The sequence below is a fragment of the Ochlerotatus camptorhynchus genome, unplaced genomic scaffold (genome assembly GCF_037179485.1).
Source record: "Ochlerotatus camptorhynchus isolate MF236.1 unplaced genomic scaffold, CSIRO-AGI_Acam_v1.1 ptg000323l, whole genome shotgun sequence".
Taxonomy (NCBI): Eukaryota; Metazoa; Arthropoda; class Insecta; order Diptera; family Culicidae; genus Ochlerotatus; species Ochlerotatus camptorhynchus.
In genome coordinates, this window is record NW_027040811.1 from 2,169,766 (window position 1) to 2,188,969 (window position 19,204).

Below are 19,204 nucleotides of genomic sequence, written 5' to 3' on the forward strand. Positions count from 1 at the left end.
AAGAGCTTTAGAATAATAGTTGAAGTATTGAAGAAATATCCAAAGAAGTTTTTGAAGATATTTGATCACCTGAAGGTCTTTGGAATAATTTCTGAGTCACCTGATATCATAAGAGAATATCTGAGTGACGCAATTTGAATTGTTGGATACCTTCAGAATGGTACCAACCTGATGGCTTGAAAACATATCCTGAGAATTTAATGAAGATCTCTGATCACCTGATGGCCTTTGGAATAATTCCTGAGCAACGTGCTATCATAAGAGACGTGATTTGAACTATTGGACAGTAGAAGATCTTCAGAATAATTGATCAACCAGAAGTATTAAAAACTCTGGAGAAGTTTTTCGAGATCTCTGATCACCTGAAGATCTTTGGAAAAATTTAGATTCGTCTGGTTTTGTAAGAGAAGATCTGAGAGACATTATTTGAATTGTTGGACAGTTTGGGATCAACCTGAAGATTTGAAAACAAAAATTGGTGGGCTTGTGTATAGGACAGACCACATGGTTGACGTAGACTACGGTTGTGTAGTGTAATTCTCGTGCATTTTTCTAGATAATGATTGAAAATACAGTAGAAGTAACCTATAATTTCGGTCCTTTGTACATTTTGAAAAAAAAAATTGACGGTTCCTCTATTTACGCTAAGAGATAAGCATCGTAAGTCCCTCCTACTTGGAGAATTTTGCAATCGAACGGCTTGCTATGCCTCGCTTGCATCAGCAAATTATCTGGGATTTTATAAACCGTTCTGATAGCATAATTTTCCATGAAGGATGGACTTTCATAGCTTTTCTAAAAGCATAAATATAGGTACCGTCTGATAATTTTAGTGCTTGGTACAGAAATATATGTGTACGATGGATGTGCGTTCACAAAACGCACGAAATCTAAAAAAAAAAACAATATTTAGTATTCGTTTTTTTTTTAATCCAATAAATAGATAAAAGATGTACCGACAATTAAATAGAGGGATTTGAAGCTAAAATGTTCTGATCGCGAGATATTCACGATCAATACCGAAATTTTGCATAAATGTCCAACCCGTTTTGTGTATGTGCTGCTGATTTTCATTGTTGTCCAATGCTCAGAGAACTTTCATAACGTAGTAGTTAAAGGGGGAGATGGGTTTCAGAAGTTGTGACCGGCCATGTATTAGGTATAGCAAAACACGCTACAATGGGGAAGGGGGGTTAAGAGGATTCGCAGTGACATCCTTATTTCCGGAACCACTTCGAAACATTAAGTGCACAAATATAAGCTTTTACGACATGTGCAACATTCAAATTGTTACTCTACATTTGCTGCACTGCAGCATACATGAAGTAGCAATTTCAGGTGAAATTGAGCACTGATTTCCAATTTTTTTTTTTTTGTATTTGAAAATTCGAAGTGGAAGTATATGTATAACCTACGCAGCGGCCATTTTTGGACTCTACAAAGAATCACCTTAATTGGTCAAAAATTCTACGTCATTTATGGATGGCCCTGATTTCAAATTTAACTCGGCGCAGCCCAATAAGTATTTCTTGATTACGTTTTCGAAGGGACGTATCAGCTTTTGCAAACAACGCATTTGATCGTCGATTTGGAGTAACTAGTCGCTCACCCACGCATGCTAACACAACCATCAGATAGGGGAAATTTTCCCCTGCCTTATATAGTGGTGTTAGTATACGTGAGTGAGCTATCAGTTACGCCAAACCGACGATAAAATGCGTTGTTTACAAAAGCTGAGATTTGTCCTTTCGAAAAAGTAATCGAGATTTGTAGAACGCGGGTTCATTATCATTCAGGCAAGGAGGTTGATTGACTTCGAAGCGCTTGCACCATCGAGGCGACGGCGCTGCCAGCAATCAGCGACGGGAACGGGAACGACGCGCAAGGTTCGAGGTGCAAAACTCGAACGTTGCGCGCTTGACAGGAACTGCTGCCTTTTCTAACTGCTGCTGCTGCTCGACCACCGACAGCATGCCTTTCGACAAGGTTTCGGTACGTCCACGTACTTTGCCACTCTCGGGGACGTCCTCAAGGAAGCTTACGACCAGGAACACCACGTTGAAATCATCTCTTTGGACATCTCCAAGGCTTTCAACCGGACGTGAACGCCAGCCGTCCTGAAAAAAACTTACAAACTGGGGCTTGAAGGGGCATATGATGTATTTCATACGAAATTTCTTGACCGACCGGTCATTCCGTGTATTGGTGGGGAACACGCGGTCGAAAAGTTTCAACGAGGAGACCGGAGTCCCTCAAGGCTCCGTTATCGCAGTCACGTTGTTTCTGGTGGCAATGAACGGGGTATTTGACCGGCTACCTGGGAGCATTTACATATTTGTTTACGCTGACATGTGCTGATTGAGGCCACCGGTCCTACACAGATCCGAACCCTGCGGCAAGCGCAAGCGATGACCGACTCGATGGGTTTCCAGCTATCCGCCAGGAAGAGCATCCGATGCCACGTATGTCCGTCTCAGCACCGAGTCAATAGCACCCCAATTACGATCCACGACCAAGCCATTCCAAACAGGAAAACAGTTCGCGTCCTCGGCGTACTGATCGACCGAACGCTCTCCTTCGACCAGCATTTCCAACAGGTCAAAAAGGACTGCCGAAGTAGACTCAACCTCGTTGAAACGATCTCTCAGCTCACCGATCCAACAACAGTAGGTTGCTTTACGGGACGGAAATTACTTGCATCGCTACCGAGAAGCTGGTTAGAACCCTAGCACCAGTCTACAACAGCTACATCCGCATCATATCTGGTCTCCTGCCATCCACTCCAGCAGACGCCGCATGCATCGAAGCGGGTCTTCTTCCTTTCCGGTTCTGCTTAAACGTAAATATTGCCACAAAAGCTGCCGCCTTTTCCGCCAAGACCTCCGGAAACAATAGGATCTTTCTCCTCGACGAGGGGAACAGAGTCCTCCGCACGGCCGCCGACATCGACCTACCCCCAGTGGCCAAAGTCCATTGGCATGGAGAGAAAAGTTGGCACTCTTCACGAATCCAATTGGACAATCGGATCAAGACCCGCTTCAAAGCAGGGGATGCATCCATGATTTTGCGCAGATCGGTCGCCGAGTTACTTGGGTCCAACTATGCCGACCACGTACATCGGTACACCGACGGCTCCCGATCGATAAACGAAGTAGGTATCGGGATTTTTGGAGACAGTATTGCTGAAAGCAGCAGTCTTCCTCCACAATGCTCGGTTTTCTCCCGTGCCGCTACGACGCCAGCCAACAAACCGATACTTATATTAACCAACTGACACAGCGTCGTTCAAGCGATCACTTCGGAAGCACCAAAACACCCATGGATCCAGGCGATTATCAAGTACGCCCCACGGAACACCGTGTACACATGGATTCCCGGACACTGATAACGCGTCTGCTGATCACCTTGCCGGAGCCGGGACATCGGGTCCCAGACTCACCAACAAGGTACCCCTACAGGACGTCAGACGGTGGATCATGAGGACCATTCGAGCGGCATGGGAAGCCGAGTGGTTCCGCAACAGAACTGAACTTCATCCGCAAAGTCAAAGGGTCAACCAACTGGACAACCTGAGGGATCAACGCGTGATTTCGCGGCTTCGAACCGGGCACACCAAACTCTACTATAACTATGGTGGCCTGCCGTTCCGCAGAAGCTGCATCATCTGTGGGGTACCCTACACTGTCGAACACATCCGGTGCAACTGCCCGGAGTTCCAAAATCTTCGGGAGTCACTCTGCCTAACTTCCAGCATCAGCGATCTGCTCGGGAATGATACTTCGACCTCGGCAGCACTAGTAACTTAAAAGAAGCCAAAATCTACCACTTGGTATAGCAGGAATTTCTTTCGGCACAGTACCTTCCCGTAAGACGTAGTCTACGTCAAAAATATTCTGAGTACTTTATGGAGATCTCTGATTACCTGAAGTAATTGACGGCTTCATATTAGACAGTAGTTGGGAACATGTACCCTATTTAGTATTATTTGGAAATAGGAATAGCACTGGTTTGTTCACTCACGGTTATGTTCGTTTGTTGCTTATTTTTTAAATAACCAAACACAGCACATATAAACACACGTGAAATTATTGAAAAAGTTTTCGGGCGTCATGTACGATATTCCCTTTAACACTCTTGAGTCATTCGTGACTTCTCCGGCATTTGAACTCGTGACTTTGGCGTGAGAGGTATGGATGTTAACCACTACGTCCCCTCCTTGCTAAATGAGTTTTACATTGTATGCCCTAAATGTTCACTAAATACCAGGTAAAAATCGCGAGAAAATATAGCAGCAGCAAAAACAATACACGTCAGTTTCAATGCACGGCCTACCTCGATTTCCACATAACAACGAAAGCAAGGGTCACTTAAAATTGTTGCGCACATTTATAATTGAAAACAAAATGTGATATATCGATCAGGGAGCTGGTCAAAATGTTGATGGTTGTCAACATTGTGATACACATTTAAATTTAAACACTACAGGGCTTAGATAGCTCAGTGAAACGCATTGTCAAGTTAAGTACGCCATAAGGCTAAATTTTTCAACATTGTTGTTGTTGTTTTTCTTAATTTATAGGGTTATTTGATATTGCAATTAACTACGGTCGCTTGTTTACCACCTCGCACTGAAAGTGTAGGGTCTTTTGCCATTGAGAAAGATGCATTTGAAAGATCGATGGTTCTACCACAGTGTTGAAAAAAAAACGACTATTCAAGACTTAAAAACACCTCCAGAGTATTTAAGGGCCTACTTTCCGGCTCCAATCATCTGCTCCACAATAGATTCTCACCTTACTGCACGAATTCCCCAAAATGGCCCCATCCGTAATTCAGTGTAATTATTCATCGTTACTCATCGCAGTAAACACCTCCAAGGTGATTAGCATAAAACGCTCTGTTTATCTGTTCTCCGTTATGAAATAGTGGTAGCGATAACGCTTCTTGCGCATTGAATTGATTCCAATCATACTCATCGCTTAACCCGTCCGACCTGATGTTTGCGAAAATTTCATAACTCCATCCAAAGTGTGTAAACAGAATCTCTTCCTTCAAAACACAAACATTCGAATCGTAATCACCTCTTCGACCATCAATTTTCATTCTACACGCCCGCCCAGGCGTGTGGGACCTTGACTTCCTCTGCTTTTGAGTTACGAAATCTCATTCATTTCGAATGCCAACCTAGCTGTAGAAGGGAACGATGAGCGAGGGAGAGAGAGAGAGAGAGAGCCAAAACATTGATAAGCGCGCCAATCGCCATCGTTTAGAATTTCACTGCCAAACCCGCCTGTCCTCGGCGGTCGATAATCATCGAATATGAAGTCATTCTACCACGAAGCTGACCATGCGGGCGGGAATCCGTCCTGGAACCAATTGTCGATTGTAGCCAATCAACTCGAATCAATTGAGCCCAATTGGTTTGCGTCGCGGCGTATCTCCGTCTTCGCAGCGTCTTCACCGAGCGCGGAAATAGCACAATAAGGCCAAGATCGCACATGAAGCTCACAGCTTCTCTCACCTGACGAATTTCTCCGATTGTGGACGAATGTTGTCTCAGCTCAACTAAACGATTAGATTCTACACGATAAGTGAATCACTTTCTTCACCTTAAAGACTCAATTGACGTCGCGAACACGCTGGGAAACCGTTCCGGTGTTGAATTATACGCGAAAACCACACCAATCAGTAATAGCAACTAACTGCTCGACGAGGGTCGCCAGTCGCTGTTGAACATCCTTTCCGTTGTTGTCCTCTCCGAGCGAACACGATGAGATTGAGCAAGAGGCAGAGAGCTAATCGCGAGCTGCTCTCTCGTGCAGTTGATAACAAGTCGCTCTCCTTCGCCGCACGCACTTTTCACGCGTATCGTTCAACTATGCCACATGTACAGATTTTCCTGGATTTTAATAAGATTTTCCGATACAGATTTTTGTAGAAACTATACGGATTTGTACAGATTTTGGCTGTGCTCAAAATACAGATTGGAAAATGTAACACCACTGGTATCGTTGGCAACCGCTTGCCTTGTTCTGTTGATGATAATCACACACAGCTGATCGCGCTCTTCCTCTCCCTAGCTCCTCCGCTCATTCTCTCACCGACCGAGAACTTTTCCACCATCGCCGTCGTGCACTATGTCACGATCACGAATGGATTCGATGGCAACAACGGTAGAATGGGTGTGTTGCGGAAAAGCGTAAATTCATACGATATATGTATGTGTGTGTGTGGTTGGTCCTGTTTTTTGCTTGGCAACGAACCAAAATATTGTGACTGAGGAAAACTCGAACCCTGAGTCAGGTACCTAGTAGGTACCCACAGACAAAGTGAGGCGCCGAACTGGAAGCGGATGTCGCATTGCAGCTCTTTCGAGGGAAAAAATATGGTTGGTAAATGGTTGAAAGCGGAATGGAGGAGAGCGAACGAAGCGGGACTTTGATGAATATGTAGGACAGGTCCTCTAGGCTGAGCGGATAAATGGTTTTCCCCATGGATGGTTTGCGTGTGTAATTGAGGAAATTTCAATCACGGAAGCTTCGTAGAACGCCGAACCAAATGGTGGAAGAGGGTAATTAAAAGAAATTTAGTGTGAATGTGTCGACAACGATGGTGATACGACTGTGGGTGGGATGAAAAAAAATGGGAAATGCAATCATGAAACGTAGCTACTGGGAGCGATTTTTTAAGCTGAATTATTGATGAATTGTCGATTCAGTCAAACATAATTGAACGGTTTGGAGTTGCTAGGCTAGAATTATAGTTGCCTGGAATTTTCATATGAAATTGTCGTTAATAAGATGTTTGAAATGCAAACGAACTAAAACTGTTACTTTGTTACACGCTCCCAGGAAATAGCTCTATATAAAGACTTTTGTTGACGCTTGAAATGCTTTGTATGGCGTTGGACTACCCTAATGACCAATAACTTTGATGGGCTATTTGGATTGAGATGTTTATTTTTCGCGGTTTTTAGGCTAAATCGCTTTGCTTTTAGGCTTCATTGTTGTTGATTTTGTTCCCGGCCTCAATCCCGACTTATTCGGTGAGGTTAAGCTTTTTCTCATTTTGAAACATAATTCGGAATTCGTGAAAGCATGTTCGGCAAAGTTCATTTCTAGATCAAATCAAAGTAAAGCTGGTTCCATTTTGATTCCTAAACGAAATTTCATTTCCCGGACAATGATCTTTTTTCCTGATTTTCATTAGGAGTATCATAAACATATACACAAACAAACAAACAATGTTTAAAAAATATCTACATGATATCTGGATATCTTTTGAATACTTCATGAACAACCTGCCGTTTAGGGAGACTGACTGAGAGTGCGTGTTCAACAATGTTGTAATTATGCCACGATTGAGAGCAGGACGCTGCCCTTGACCGAGTGCGAACAATGTTTTCCCGTTTCTATGTCGCGGGGCCCTTCTAAGCTTAGTAGGTAAAGCTACTAGGCAAGACCATGTTGGAGGTGACGGGTTCGATTTTTGGTTCGTTCAAATACAACTTCAGGAAGCTTTCATCTAACAGTGGATGTGCTATTGAGGGCGAACATAAACTTCCTGATGGGACGTAATAGCCACGGAGAAGAAGAATGCCGCTATCCCTCCCACCCCATCGCAGCCCTAATTTTGGGCATAATCTACCATGTAGACAAGGTCAGTGAAGCGAATGGTTGGAAGAAAAAGAAGAAGGACTCTTCCAAAATATCTACCTACAGACGGCATCGTCGGCATTTGTTTGTTAGCTAGTTTATGTTGCCATCGTATCAGGCGGCCGGTTACTACGAGTCACCGCCAATCGATATATACAGACCTACTTATACTTACTAGGTGTGGAGTACATTGTATTTCTATGAATGATGCATTGAACGTATTTTGGATTCTCCTACACGCAAAAGTAAAATTAGTTACCTACACGAAATATGGTCTGAGTATTTCGTATTTTTTCTTATTGTGAAAATGAACCATATGCCTCCCCCGTCACTGACAATTGCGTTCTTTAAGGGTATTGAGGTAAATGCATATTCATAACCTGCATGTAAAATGAAACCTGTGGATAACTGACCATCAGCCGGAAAGGAATCTGCCCGATATCGCCGAACGTCTTACCTCCACGGTGGTTGATAATTGAGAGAGGAAAATGCAGTGTCAAGTTCGCTGTCCTCACAACGATCATCATGGCTTACTTCGAGTTCCTGCTAAAGGGTGATACGGTCAAAATTTGGTCAAGGGAAAACGCGTGTAAATCGGTGAAATCGTTTATTTAAAAAATCAAATTAAATTTCTTTTTCAAGTTCAATTAGTATAAAATTCAGGAAAAATATTCAGTTAGGCTTCCGCTTTTCCAAATCCGAATTGCCGGGCCTTACGCTTGACCCCTGCCATCAGACTTTGTACAGCCACCTTGTCCACCTTCTTCGCCGCAGAAAGCCAGTTTGCCTTGAACTGCTGCTCGCCCTTAGCAGTTTTTTTGGTCTTCTTTAGGTTCCGCTTGACAATAGCCCAGTATTTCTCAATTGGGCGGAGCTCTGGCGTGTTGGGAGGGTTCTTGTCCTTGGGAACCACCTGCACGTTGCTGGCGGCGTACCACTCCATGGCCTTTTTACCGTAATGGCAAGATGCCAAATCCGGCCAAAACAGTACGGAACAACCGTGTTTCTTCAGGAAAGGCAGCAGACGTTTATTCAAACACTCTTTCACGTAAATTTCTTGGTTGACAGTCCCGGAAGCTATGAAAATGCTGCTTTTCAAGCCACAGGTACAGATGGCTTGCCAAACCAGATATTTCTTTGCGAACTTTGACAGTTACATGTGCTTGAAAACATCTGCTACCTTTCCCCTTCCTTTTGCCGTATAAAACTCCTGTCCTGGAAGCTGCTTGTAGTCGGCTTTGACGTAGGTTTCGTCGTCCATTACCACGCAGTCAAACTTCGTCAGCATCGTCGTGTACAGCCTCCGGGATCGCGCTTTGGCCGTCGTATTTTGTTTATCATCGCGATTTGGAGTCACTACCTTCTTGTAAGTCGATAGTCCGGCTCGTTTTTTGGCTCGATGCACGGTTGTAGACGATACACCCAGCTTATTTGCGGCATCTCGGAGAGAGAGGTTAGGGTTTCGCTTGAAACTACCGGCAACTCTCTTTGTCGTCTCAGCGGCTTCCGGTTTTCGATTTCCCCCCGATCCAGACTTCCTGGCTGTCGACAAACGTTCCCCAAACACTTTAATTATATTTGTAACGGTTGATTTGGCAACTTTTAGCGATTTTGCCAACTTTGCGTGCGAGTAGCTCGGATTTTCGCGATGCGCGAGCAAAATTTTGATACGCTGCTCTTCTTGCTTGGACGGCATTTTAACAACTGAAGAGTGAATTCCAAAATCAAAATAGGAGCAACATTCTACACACACACACCTTCAAAATGAGGGGTGTTCAGGTTTTTTAAATGCAAAATTGAAAGAAATACTTCAAGTTGATATTGACCAAATTTTGACCGTATCACCCTTTATAGTGCTGAATGTTTAGCACACTGCAAAGAGAAGCATTGGGCGCTCTTTGCACCCACACATATCTCCCTTTCACTCATAAAAAAAAAGCTATTATTTATTCCATTAACCAAAGGTTAACTTTCCTTATTATGAACTATACATTAATTAAGTTACTCACATGTACATGGAACTAAATTAGTACAATGCTATTTCAGGCACGCCGTTTCCGAATATTGTCACTGTCCCGATAATATATGAGGTTAAAGGTGCCGGTGGTGTAGTGGTAAGCGTGATTACCTCTCACCCCAGCAGGCCTGGGTTCAATCCCAGTCAGCGCCGCCGGGATGTTCTGAGGCATAACATCTCTGATCACGCCTTCCTTCGGATGGGAAGTAAAGCCGTTGGTCCCCGGTTCATGAGTTGATGGGTCGATAGGTAGGGTCCAGGTGTGGGAGCTGCCTTCCTGGCACGTCGGTAGCATTGGTGCTCAGCACGGAAAACAAGATCGACGGAAAAAAAACAAAACCAAAGGAAAAAAATATGAGGTTACATGAGAATCATGGGGAAAGTCGTTACTAAAAATTAGTTTAGAGTGTATTACCAACACCTCTATGGTAGTACACAGCAAAAAATGTAATATCGATCAATGTAATTCAAGCTGAAATAATGATATAATAGCAAAAAGCAGATACAATATTACATCAATGGATGTAATTTTGTTCGCGAAACCGATGTACATCGTACAACGTTATATAACACAACCGATGGATTGACCTGGTTGCAGCAGTTTGGATGTAATATTCAACAACTTTTTTTTTCTGTGTACTGCTCCCAGATTCTATTTTGGAATCACAATTGTCTCATATGTATATGGCTGATGAGCCTTGCTGAAGGTTACGTTCAGATGATCAGATGTAGTTGTTCGATAATTTTTGGTAAAAGAAAATACCTAATTTTAGGTGATCTAAGATTAGCGTGTTATAAAGGGAGTGTTTTCGATGACTGGGTATATTCACGGCATGCAAAAGGCTTGTTTTCGATTGGGCTGCGCTCATGGCATTCAATGGTGCCAACTCGAGGTGAAGCAATCGATTAAGTTGTGTAAGTGAAACCACTGTACGATACAAGCAATTAGCGACGTCACTAATTGCGTTTTCGTTTTTTTGGTTTACTACCCTAATAAACAAATACCATAAACGAACTGTTTCTCGGATGGGTAAACTATCCCACAAATGGTTTGGATGATACCCCGAACACGTCGTTAAGCTCTCTTTTATGGTTATTTTTATTATGGTTATTCAACAATATTTTACAATCTGCTTCACCTCTCTCTGTACCTCATTGCATGGTATTTGAAATCAGGATGTAAAAGATCGATCTTCCAAAGATCGATCCAAGATCGCCCAATCCTAGTCAGAAGGAATGATTAATGTCGTTTTCCTGGACAGGCCGCCGCAAAATGGGCTCATTTACCGTATCCGTTGCAATTACGGTTCAATGCGGGACATTGTCCGTTTCGGTGGTTGAATAAGAAGCAACGTGTACATCGCAGGCGGCGTCCTAGAGGTCGTTGGCGCTGAATCATATCGTTGTTGCGATGCTGTTTAGTCGGTGGTCCATTCTCGCGATTGACTACATTTGGACGCTTGCGATCGTTGGAGTTGTACGAGGATGATGATGGCCGATATGCTCTCCTGACTTAGAAAATACTTGGGTCGTCCTGTTGACGCATCTCAGATTTGAAAGCCTCATCCCTCGTAGCGGATTGTACGATAAAATTCGTTTCATGGCCATAGATCCTACCCTGTTTCACGAGTTCTCTGTTCCTAAGTCCACTTAATAACTGTGCACGCACGAATCTGTCCTCGTCGTCAACGCTGTAGTTGCACGACCGTACTTAACACATCAACCGGGCGTGAAAAGCGACCGCTGATTCACCGTTTTCCTGCTTCATTCTAGAAAAAGCCTCGTGCTCTGCTGCCGTGTTAGTCATCGACCGTAGTTAAGTTTTGACGTTCGTAACGAAGACTCGGTAGCAGTCCGGGTTTGTCAAGCTTGGGCGAAGCTTTGCGGCTTTCACGATTCCTTGCAGTTCGTCACCCATGGAGAGGAAGAGTAATTGAGTCCTCTTAATTGGATTATTAACGTTACCGAGCGAAGCACCTATCTCGAAGTTTTCTAAGTAACGATTCCATTCCTCCCACATTTTATTGGTGGCGATGCCACTTGGAAACGGTTTCATGTGGTCCCAGCGGATGCTGGAGGATGAACTTCCAACGACAGTTGCACAAGCGTTTACTTCGTTAGAGAGGTTCCAGCTGTTATCAGCATTTCCGGTCATCGTCGGTCCAGAATTTGACGGTCGATACGTTCGGCGTTACTGGTGTGTTTCAGTGTGTCCTGGCTTGCGTTTTCGGTGCGGATTGCTTCAGGGGTAGATGGGCTATCCGATGGTGATCTCGATGAATAAGCAGATGTACCATCCGAGTCCGATTTTTTTGTCATCGTGTGTATCGGTATTGGAGTCACTAGCATCACTCTCTGAGATGCTGCTGCTGTCGCTACTAGAAATCATCTCAGAGTCGATTTGGTTATCGATTTGAACATCTTCCTCAACGCACCCGGTTGGTTCGTCAGCCACTCGAACATACCTGCCATCATTCGCCATTTTATTTTCGTTTTAAGAACCTTGTATTATTCTGTAGTGACAAGTGCAAAGATTCAAATTAGCGTGAGTGTTTCGCTAGTAAAGAGATTATGCTAATAATACTGAGGTTGCTCTCACAATGTGTCCGATGCGCGATCGTAAGATCCGCTGCTAAGAACCTGTCATCATTTCACCTTTCCGATCCGCTTTTCAAATGCGCGACGTTTTGATCCGCTTGCGCGACATTTTATGTCCACTTCCCCAATGCGCAATCTATCTGATCCGCTCATCTTATGCACAATCTTAATAGATTTGCGTTTTATGCATAAAAAAAATCAAAGCGCGATTTTTCTAATCCGCTCTATCTAACCTCACTTTATTTTTATATATATTCTTTTTTTTTTGTGTGCCGTTGAAAATTTTGGGAGATTCCTTTCCGGCTTCTAATCGAGGTTCTGATTTTTGCGTTGCAGCAAAGGTTGGTTGTTGCAACTCCTGGCAGGATCGCCATTGTGGATAACTGACCATCAGCCGGAAAGGAATCTGCCCGATATCGCCGAACGTCTTACCTCCACGGTGGTTGATGATTGAGAGAGGAAAATGCAGTGTCAAGTTCGTTGTCCTCACAACGCTCATCATGGCTTACTTCGAGTTCCTGCTATAGTGCTGAATGTTCAGCACACTGCAAAGAGAAGCATTGGGCGCTCTTTGCACCCACACAAAACCGAATTTCAAACTGTCATCAATTTAGGTACACTGGAACTATTTTAAATAAGTGCGATCACATTAGCAAAAATGACCATCTTAGCGCCCCTCAGCGGTACACTGTATGGGATTGAGCTGTAAGTTAGTTAATCAAAAAGCGCTGAATCTGGATTTAAAAATCGTGATGAAAGTCTATGGGATCGAAAAAAAAATCACTGTGCAAATCACTCTTTCAATTGATGTGTAGTTACCGATGTATTTTTCAAAATTACATAACACAATCCTCGACACAGTCACTTTTCAAATAGACCAATGAGTGGTCCAGAATGCAGATTTAGGTGGAATGATATGTTTTGAGTTTGAAATTGAAATTGAAACTTAGACTAAAAGTCTCTTGTACAAAGTTGTTCCTATAGTTAGGCCCTCATTTTTATGACAATGAATTCTAGGGTGGTTCTTATTATCATTAAAATCAAAAATCTAACTTTTTTGTTTGAAGAAATTGTGGTATACACTCTTCAGCTAAGTTATAGATGATGAGCTAATTTCAAGCAACTTTGTTCAAAAAAACTTTTTTGTATCTCTTAAATTGACCGATTTAGAGCTATTTTCTTGAATTGCGTTAGGGTGTCTCTAAAAAAAACCGTTGTTATGCTCTAGTTTTCTTATTTCAAATTACTCAGCAAAGGTGCCTTGTAATAAATTTTAGATCTTTAGAAGGCGCAAATTTTTGCTGCACAAATCTTATCAATATCTTTCGCCGATCAAGAGTTATTGACGTTTTTCTACTAAAAAATATGTCCTCTTCAAATGGTGATATCTCTGGTTGGGGCAAACAAAACAAAAAGTATTTTTACAGCATTTGAAAGGGATTATGTTATACCTCAATTTTTTTTTTCACATTATTGAGAATATTATTTTTTAAACTCGTATTAAATCAATTTGAATTTATTCATATTTTTTACTATAATTGAGTATATCTTTTTTATTAGAAGAGATACAGACCACAATTTTTAATATCAAACGTGTATTTTAAAGCGCTTAAAAAGTCTCTAGAACATGACTTTCATGAGAAATTTGAAATAAAAAAGTTATTGGCAAAAGATGGCTTTCATAGGACCACTCTAATGACAAATTTAAATAAAATGTGGTAAAACATTTGTTTCAATATTTGGACACTTAATGTCTTCAAAGAAATTTTTGTGCTTAAAAATTCCCTTCTTTTGGTGTTTGCAAACGTCAGGGTGGTCTTCAAATTAAGGGATTTTTAAAACTAACTTTTTTGTTTTACATAGTAAACACATGTGGTGTTTTAAAAAGTTATAGCTAAGTTGATTTCAAGCAACTTTGTCGAAGAAACATTTTTTCTATCTCTTAACGTTCTCATTTTATAATAAATCTTCGGAGTTGACTTAGGGTGTTCCTGAAAAAAAAAATTCTAGCACTAACTTTTTTATTTCAAATTCCTCATGAAATTTGTTGTCTGTATCTCTTCTAATAAAAAAATATATGCCCAATTATAGTAAAAAATATGAATAAATTCAAGTTGATTTAATACGAGTTTAAAAAATAACATACCTCCAATTTTTTCACATTATTGAGAATAACATACACTCTTTCAAATGCCGTAAACAAAAACTTTTTTTTGTTTGCCCCAACCAGAGATATTAACATTTGAAAAGGGCATATTTTAAGTAGAAAAACGTCAATAACTCTTGATCGGCAAAATATATTGACAAGCTTTGTGGAGCAAAAATTTGCGCCTTCTAAAGATCTAGAAGTTATTTCAAGACACCTTTGCTGAGAAATTTGAAATAAGAAAACTAGAGCAAATCAACTGTTTTTTAGAGACACCCTAACACAATTTAAGAAAATAGCTCTAAATCGGTCAATTTAAGAGATTCAAAAAAAGTTTTTTAAACAAAATTGCTTCGAATTAGCTCATCTATAACTTTTCCGAAAAATGTATACCACAATTTCTTCAAACAAAAAAGTTAGATTTTTGATTTTAATGATAATAAGAACCACCCTAGAATTCTTTGTCATAAAAATGAGGGCCTAACTATAAGGAACAACTTTGTACAAGAGACTTTTAGTCTAAGTTTCAATGTCAGCCTCAAAACATATCATTCCACCTAAATCTGCATTCTGGACCACTGTGCAATGTAACATATCCACCATTTTGAGATAATCGAAGTTGAAGTTCGACAGATTACTATTTTAACTGTTTAGAAACAAATACATTTTGCAATACTATTTTTAATGTAGTCAGTGAATGATAACGTTGAAAATTCAGTAGAAACGGTAAAATCAAAACTTTACTTTGAATTTCATGCTACAACTTAGAAAAAAAAAACACATAGGACGTTTTGACTAGTCAAGTTGTACTTCGGACATGTTACATTGGACGATTTTTCTCAATGACATAATCACTGAGTGTTACATTGGACGTTTTGTCCTACATGATTCTAGATTCCCTTTCACAGATTTCAGAGTAGAATACCTAACTTTAGATTGGCCCCGCCTTTAGAAAATGAGCACCAATCATGTTAGGCAGTCCGAATGACCGAAGTAACAATCATGTACCCATCATTTCAAACTGTACATTGGAAATTTTTTGACCTATGACTATCTTAAATAAGTGAAAGTAATTTTGGATGGGTGTTTTTGTATCACATACAATGATAGATGAGCAATAGTTGGTATCGCTTAACTTTATTTGTTAACATTTGTTTCTTCGGACCTTTTGAAAAGTGACGCGAGAGTTTTAAGAATTTTAACTACTTTGAAGCACCAGGATCGCAACAAATTTTCCATGTCTCAGAATTAAAATATTTGTTAAGAACGTAAATCCAAATATATTATATTAACAATGTGGTCCACTATTTCGTTTTCTAAGAGGCACGTCTTTCGGACAACACGAGCACCCTTGCGTCAAGATAGGCAGCAAATGTATTCTTAAACATTACGAGGGATTATTCAAAACTTTAGAAAATAAGTGTTACCAAATTATTATCATGTTCAGAGAAGCTCGGAGACGAACTTCAAATGAGTTTGGAGGGGTTCAGAGAAGATTGGAGGAGAGCTTCAGAGAAGTTTTGAGGAGAACTTCAATGAAGTTCGGAAGAAAACTTAAGAGAAGCTCGGCGGAGAACTTCAAAAAAGCTGGGACGAGAATTTCCGAGAAGTTTGGAACGCAAACTTAAGAGAAGTTTGGGCGAGAACTTCAGAGAAGTTTGGAACGAGAACTTCAAAATAGTTTGGAAAAGAACTTCAGAGAAGTTTGGAGGAGAACTTCAGAGAAGCTCGGATGAGAGCTTTAAAATAAACTCATTGGAGAACTTCAGAGAAGCTGGAACGAGAATTTCAGAGAATTTTGGAACGAGAACTTCGAGAAGTTTGGAGGAGAACCTCAGAGAAGTTCAGAGGAGAACTTCAGAGAAGCTCAGAGGAGAACATCAGAGAAGTTTGGAGCAGAACTTCAGAGAAGTTTGGAAGAGAACTTCAGAGAAGTTTGGAGGGGAATTTCAGAGAAGCTCGAAAGAGAACTTTAGAGAAGCTCAGAGGAGAGTTCAGAGAAGCTTTGAGGAGAACTTCAGAAAAGCTGGGACGAAAATTTCAGAGAAGTTTGGTACGAGAACTGCAGAGAAGTTTGGAACGAAACCTTAAGAGAAGTTTGGAGGAGTACTTCAGAGAAGCTGGGACGAGAAGTTCTCAGAAGTTTGGAAGAGAACTTCAGAGAAGTTTGCAAGAGAACTTCAGAGAAGCTGGGACGAGAAATTCAGAAAAGTTTAGAGGAGAACTTCAGAGAAGCTTAGAGGAGAACTTCAGAGATTTTTGGAACGAGACCTTCAGAGAAGTTTGGAGAAGAACTTCAGAGAAGTTGGGAGGAGAACTTAAGAGAAGTTTGGAGGAGAGCTTCAGAGAAGTTAGTAGGAGAACAGCAAAAAAGGTTATCTTCCATTTAATTCCACTTAATTAATTTTGGTATCCATGTATCCATGTATATCCACATATCTACGTATTTCGACTACAATGTGCAGTCTTCATCAGTGTCATTCCCACTAAAGAACTTATCAAAATCTAACCCCCTTAAGTACTCATCCCCTAGGTAAAAAAGTCAAGATCATAGGTATAAAAATGAAACTACAATGTGTTGAATCGGAACCTACCTAACTAATAAAAACCAAAGATTTAAGTAAGCTAAAGGAGAAAAATCTATACAACTCTCTAATAAAGAAAATTCATAGAAACTCGGAGGAGTGGACAACTTTAGAGAAGTTTGGAGGAGAACTTCAAAAAATCTCAGAGAGAGAACTGCAGACTAGTTTGGAACGAGCATTTCAGAGAAGTTTGGAACTAGAAGTTCAGAGAAATTCGGAACGAGAACTTCAGAGAAGTTTGAAAGAGTACTTCATAGAAGTTTTAATGAGTACTTCAGAGAAGTTTGGAGGAGAACTTCAGAGAAGCTGGCTGGAGAACTTTAGAGAAGCTCGGAGGAGAGTTTCAAAAAAATTAGAAGAAACTTCAGAGAAGTTTGGAACGAGAATTTTACAGAAGTTTGTAACAAGAACTTCAGAGAAGTTTGGAACGAGAACTTCAGAGAAGTTTTGAAGGACTACTGAAGAAGTTTAGAGGAGTACTTTGTAGAAGCTGGGACGAGAACTTTAGAGAAGTTTGGACGAGAACTTCAGAGAAGTTTGGAACGAGAACTTCAAAAAAGTTTGGAACGAGGACTTCAGAGAAGTTTTTTTTTATAGAAAAACTCAGAGAAGCTCGTAGGAAAGCTTCAGATAAGTTTGGAGGAAAATTTCAAAGAAGCACGGAGTTGAACTTCAGAGAAGCTCGGAGGAGTACTTCAGAGAAGCTGGGAAGAGATCTTCAGAAAAGTTTGGAGGAGAACTTCACAGAAGTTTGGAGTAGAACTTCAGAGAAGCTAGGAGGAGAACTTCAGAAATGCTCGGAGGAGAGCTTCAGAGAAGCTCGGAGGAGAACTTGAGAGAAGTTTGTAGGACAACTTAAGAGAAGCTGGATGGAGAACTTTAGAGAAGTTCGGAGGATAACTTCAAAAAATCTCAGAGGAGAACTTTAGAGAAGTTTGGAACGAGCATTTCAGAGAAGTTTGGAACTAGAAGTTCAGAGAAGTTCTGAACGAGAACTTCAGAGAAGTTTGAAAGAGTACTTCATAGAAGTTTTAATGAGTACTTCAGAGAAGTTTGTAGGAGAATTTATTTGAAGCACGGAGGAGAACTGCATAGAAGTTTTAAAGAGTACTTCAGAGAAGTTTGGAGCTGAATCTCAAAGAAGCACGGAGGAGAACTTCAGAGAAGCTCGGAGTAGTACTCCAGAGAAGCACGTATAAGAACTTCAGAGAACCTGGGACGAGAACTCAGACATGTTTGCATCGAGAACTTCAGAGAAGTTTGAAGGAGAACTTCAGAGAAGTTTAGAGGAGAACTTCAGAGAAGCTCAGGGGAGAACTTCAGAGAAGTTTGGAGAACAACTGCAGAGAAACTCGGAGGAGAAATTCAGAGAAGTTCGGAGGAGATCTTCAGAGAAGCTCAGAGGAGAACTTCTGAGAAAGATCCACCAATGATCTTATTTTTGAATTCTCATTGTTGGTGTTTGATGTATATAGCATGAGGTTTTTGGCCGGCGCTTGTGGTGTAGTGCTAAGCGTGCCTGCTTTCTCACCCCCAATGGGTCTGGGTTCAATCCCAGCTGAGGTCGGTGGGATTTTTCTGAGGTATAAAAATCTCTGGTCACGTCTTCCTTCGGAAGAGAAGTAAAGCCGTTGGTCCCGGCCCATGTGTGTTTAAATGGGTGCGATATCCTAGGCAGGTGTGGAGGCTGCCTTCCTGCACATTCGATTGCCGTTAATGGATGGCAATCGATGTCCGTCAGTGATTGGCACTAGATTACGGAATAGATACCGTCGTTAAATAAAGGAATGAAGATGAGGTTTTTGGTTCAAGAAGAATCTGGCCACTTCCCCCGGGGTACCGACCTTGAATCTTAAAAGTTCTGGTTAATCCAAGGGGTAGGTCACTCCGCACAGCAATCTTGGGTCAACTTGTTTCTCAGTGCGCCGCAAGTGTTCCGCAGGAGTGCCGATTGTGCCGGCAGCGTCCGTCATAGAGCAAGCTGCGATTGTTTGCTACCATTGGTGAAATCCTTAAAATTGCATTGGAACTCCAATGAAGATATTGCTTTGAAAAATCCAATGATAGTTATGTGTCAATGATTTTCATATACTTTTTCATATACTTCCACTTCGAATTTTCTATTACACACATCTCGGAAATTAATGCCCCATTTCACCTGAAATTGCTACTTCACGTATGCTGCAGTACAGCAAACGTGGAG

At 41.4% G+C, this 19,204-nt stretch overlaps 2 protein-coding genes across 6 annotated transcripts in view; one reads left to right on the plus strand and one right to left on the minus strand.

Annotated features, from left to right (window-relative positions):
- LOC135707916 (ATP-binding cassette sub-family C member 4-like) overlaps nt 1–5,687 on the minus strand; it is a 116,118-nt gene extending 110,431 nt beyond the window's left edge. The window contains exon 1 of the mRNA XM_065229835.1: nt 5,522–5,687. The gene's annotated coding sequence lies outside the window, so the exon portion shown is untranslated. The remainder of the gene's footprint in view (nt 1–5,521) is intronic.
- Nucleotides 1–19,204, plus strand: part of jus (julius seizure) — a 452,703-nt gene that overhangs the window by 397,073 nt on the left and 36,426 nt on the right. The gene's annotated exons all lie outside the window — the stretch shown is intronic.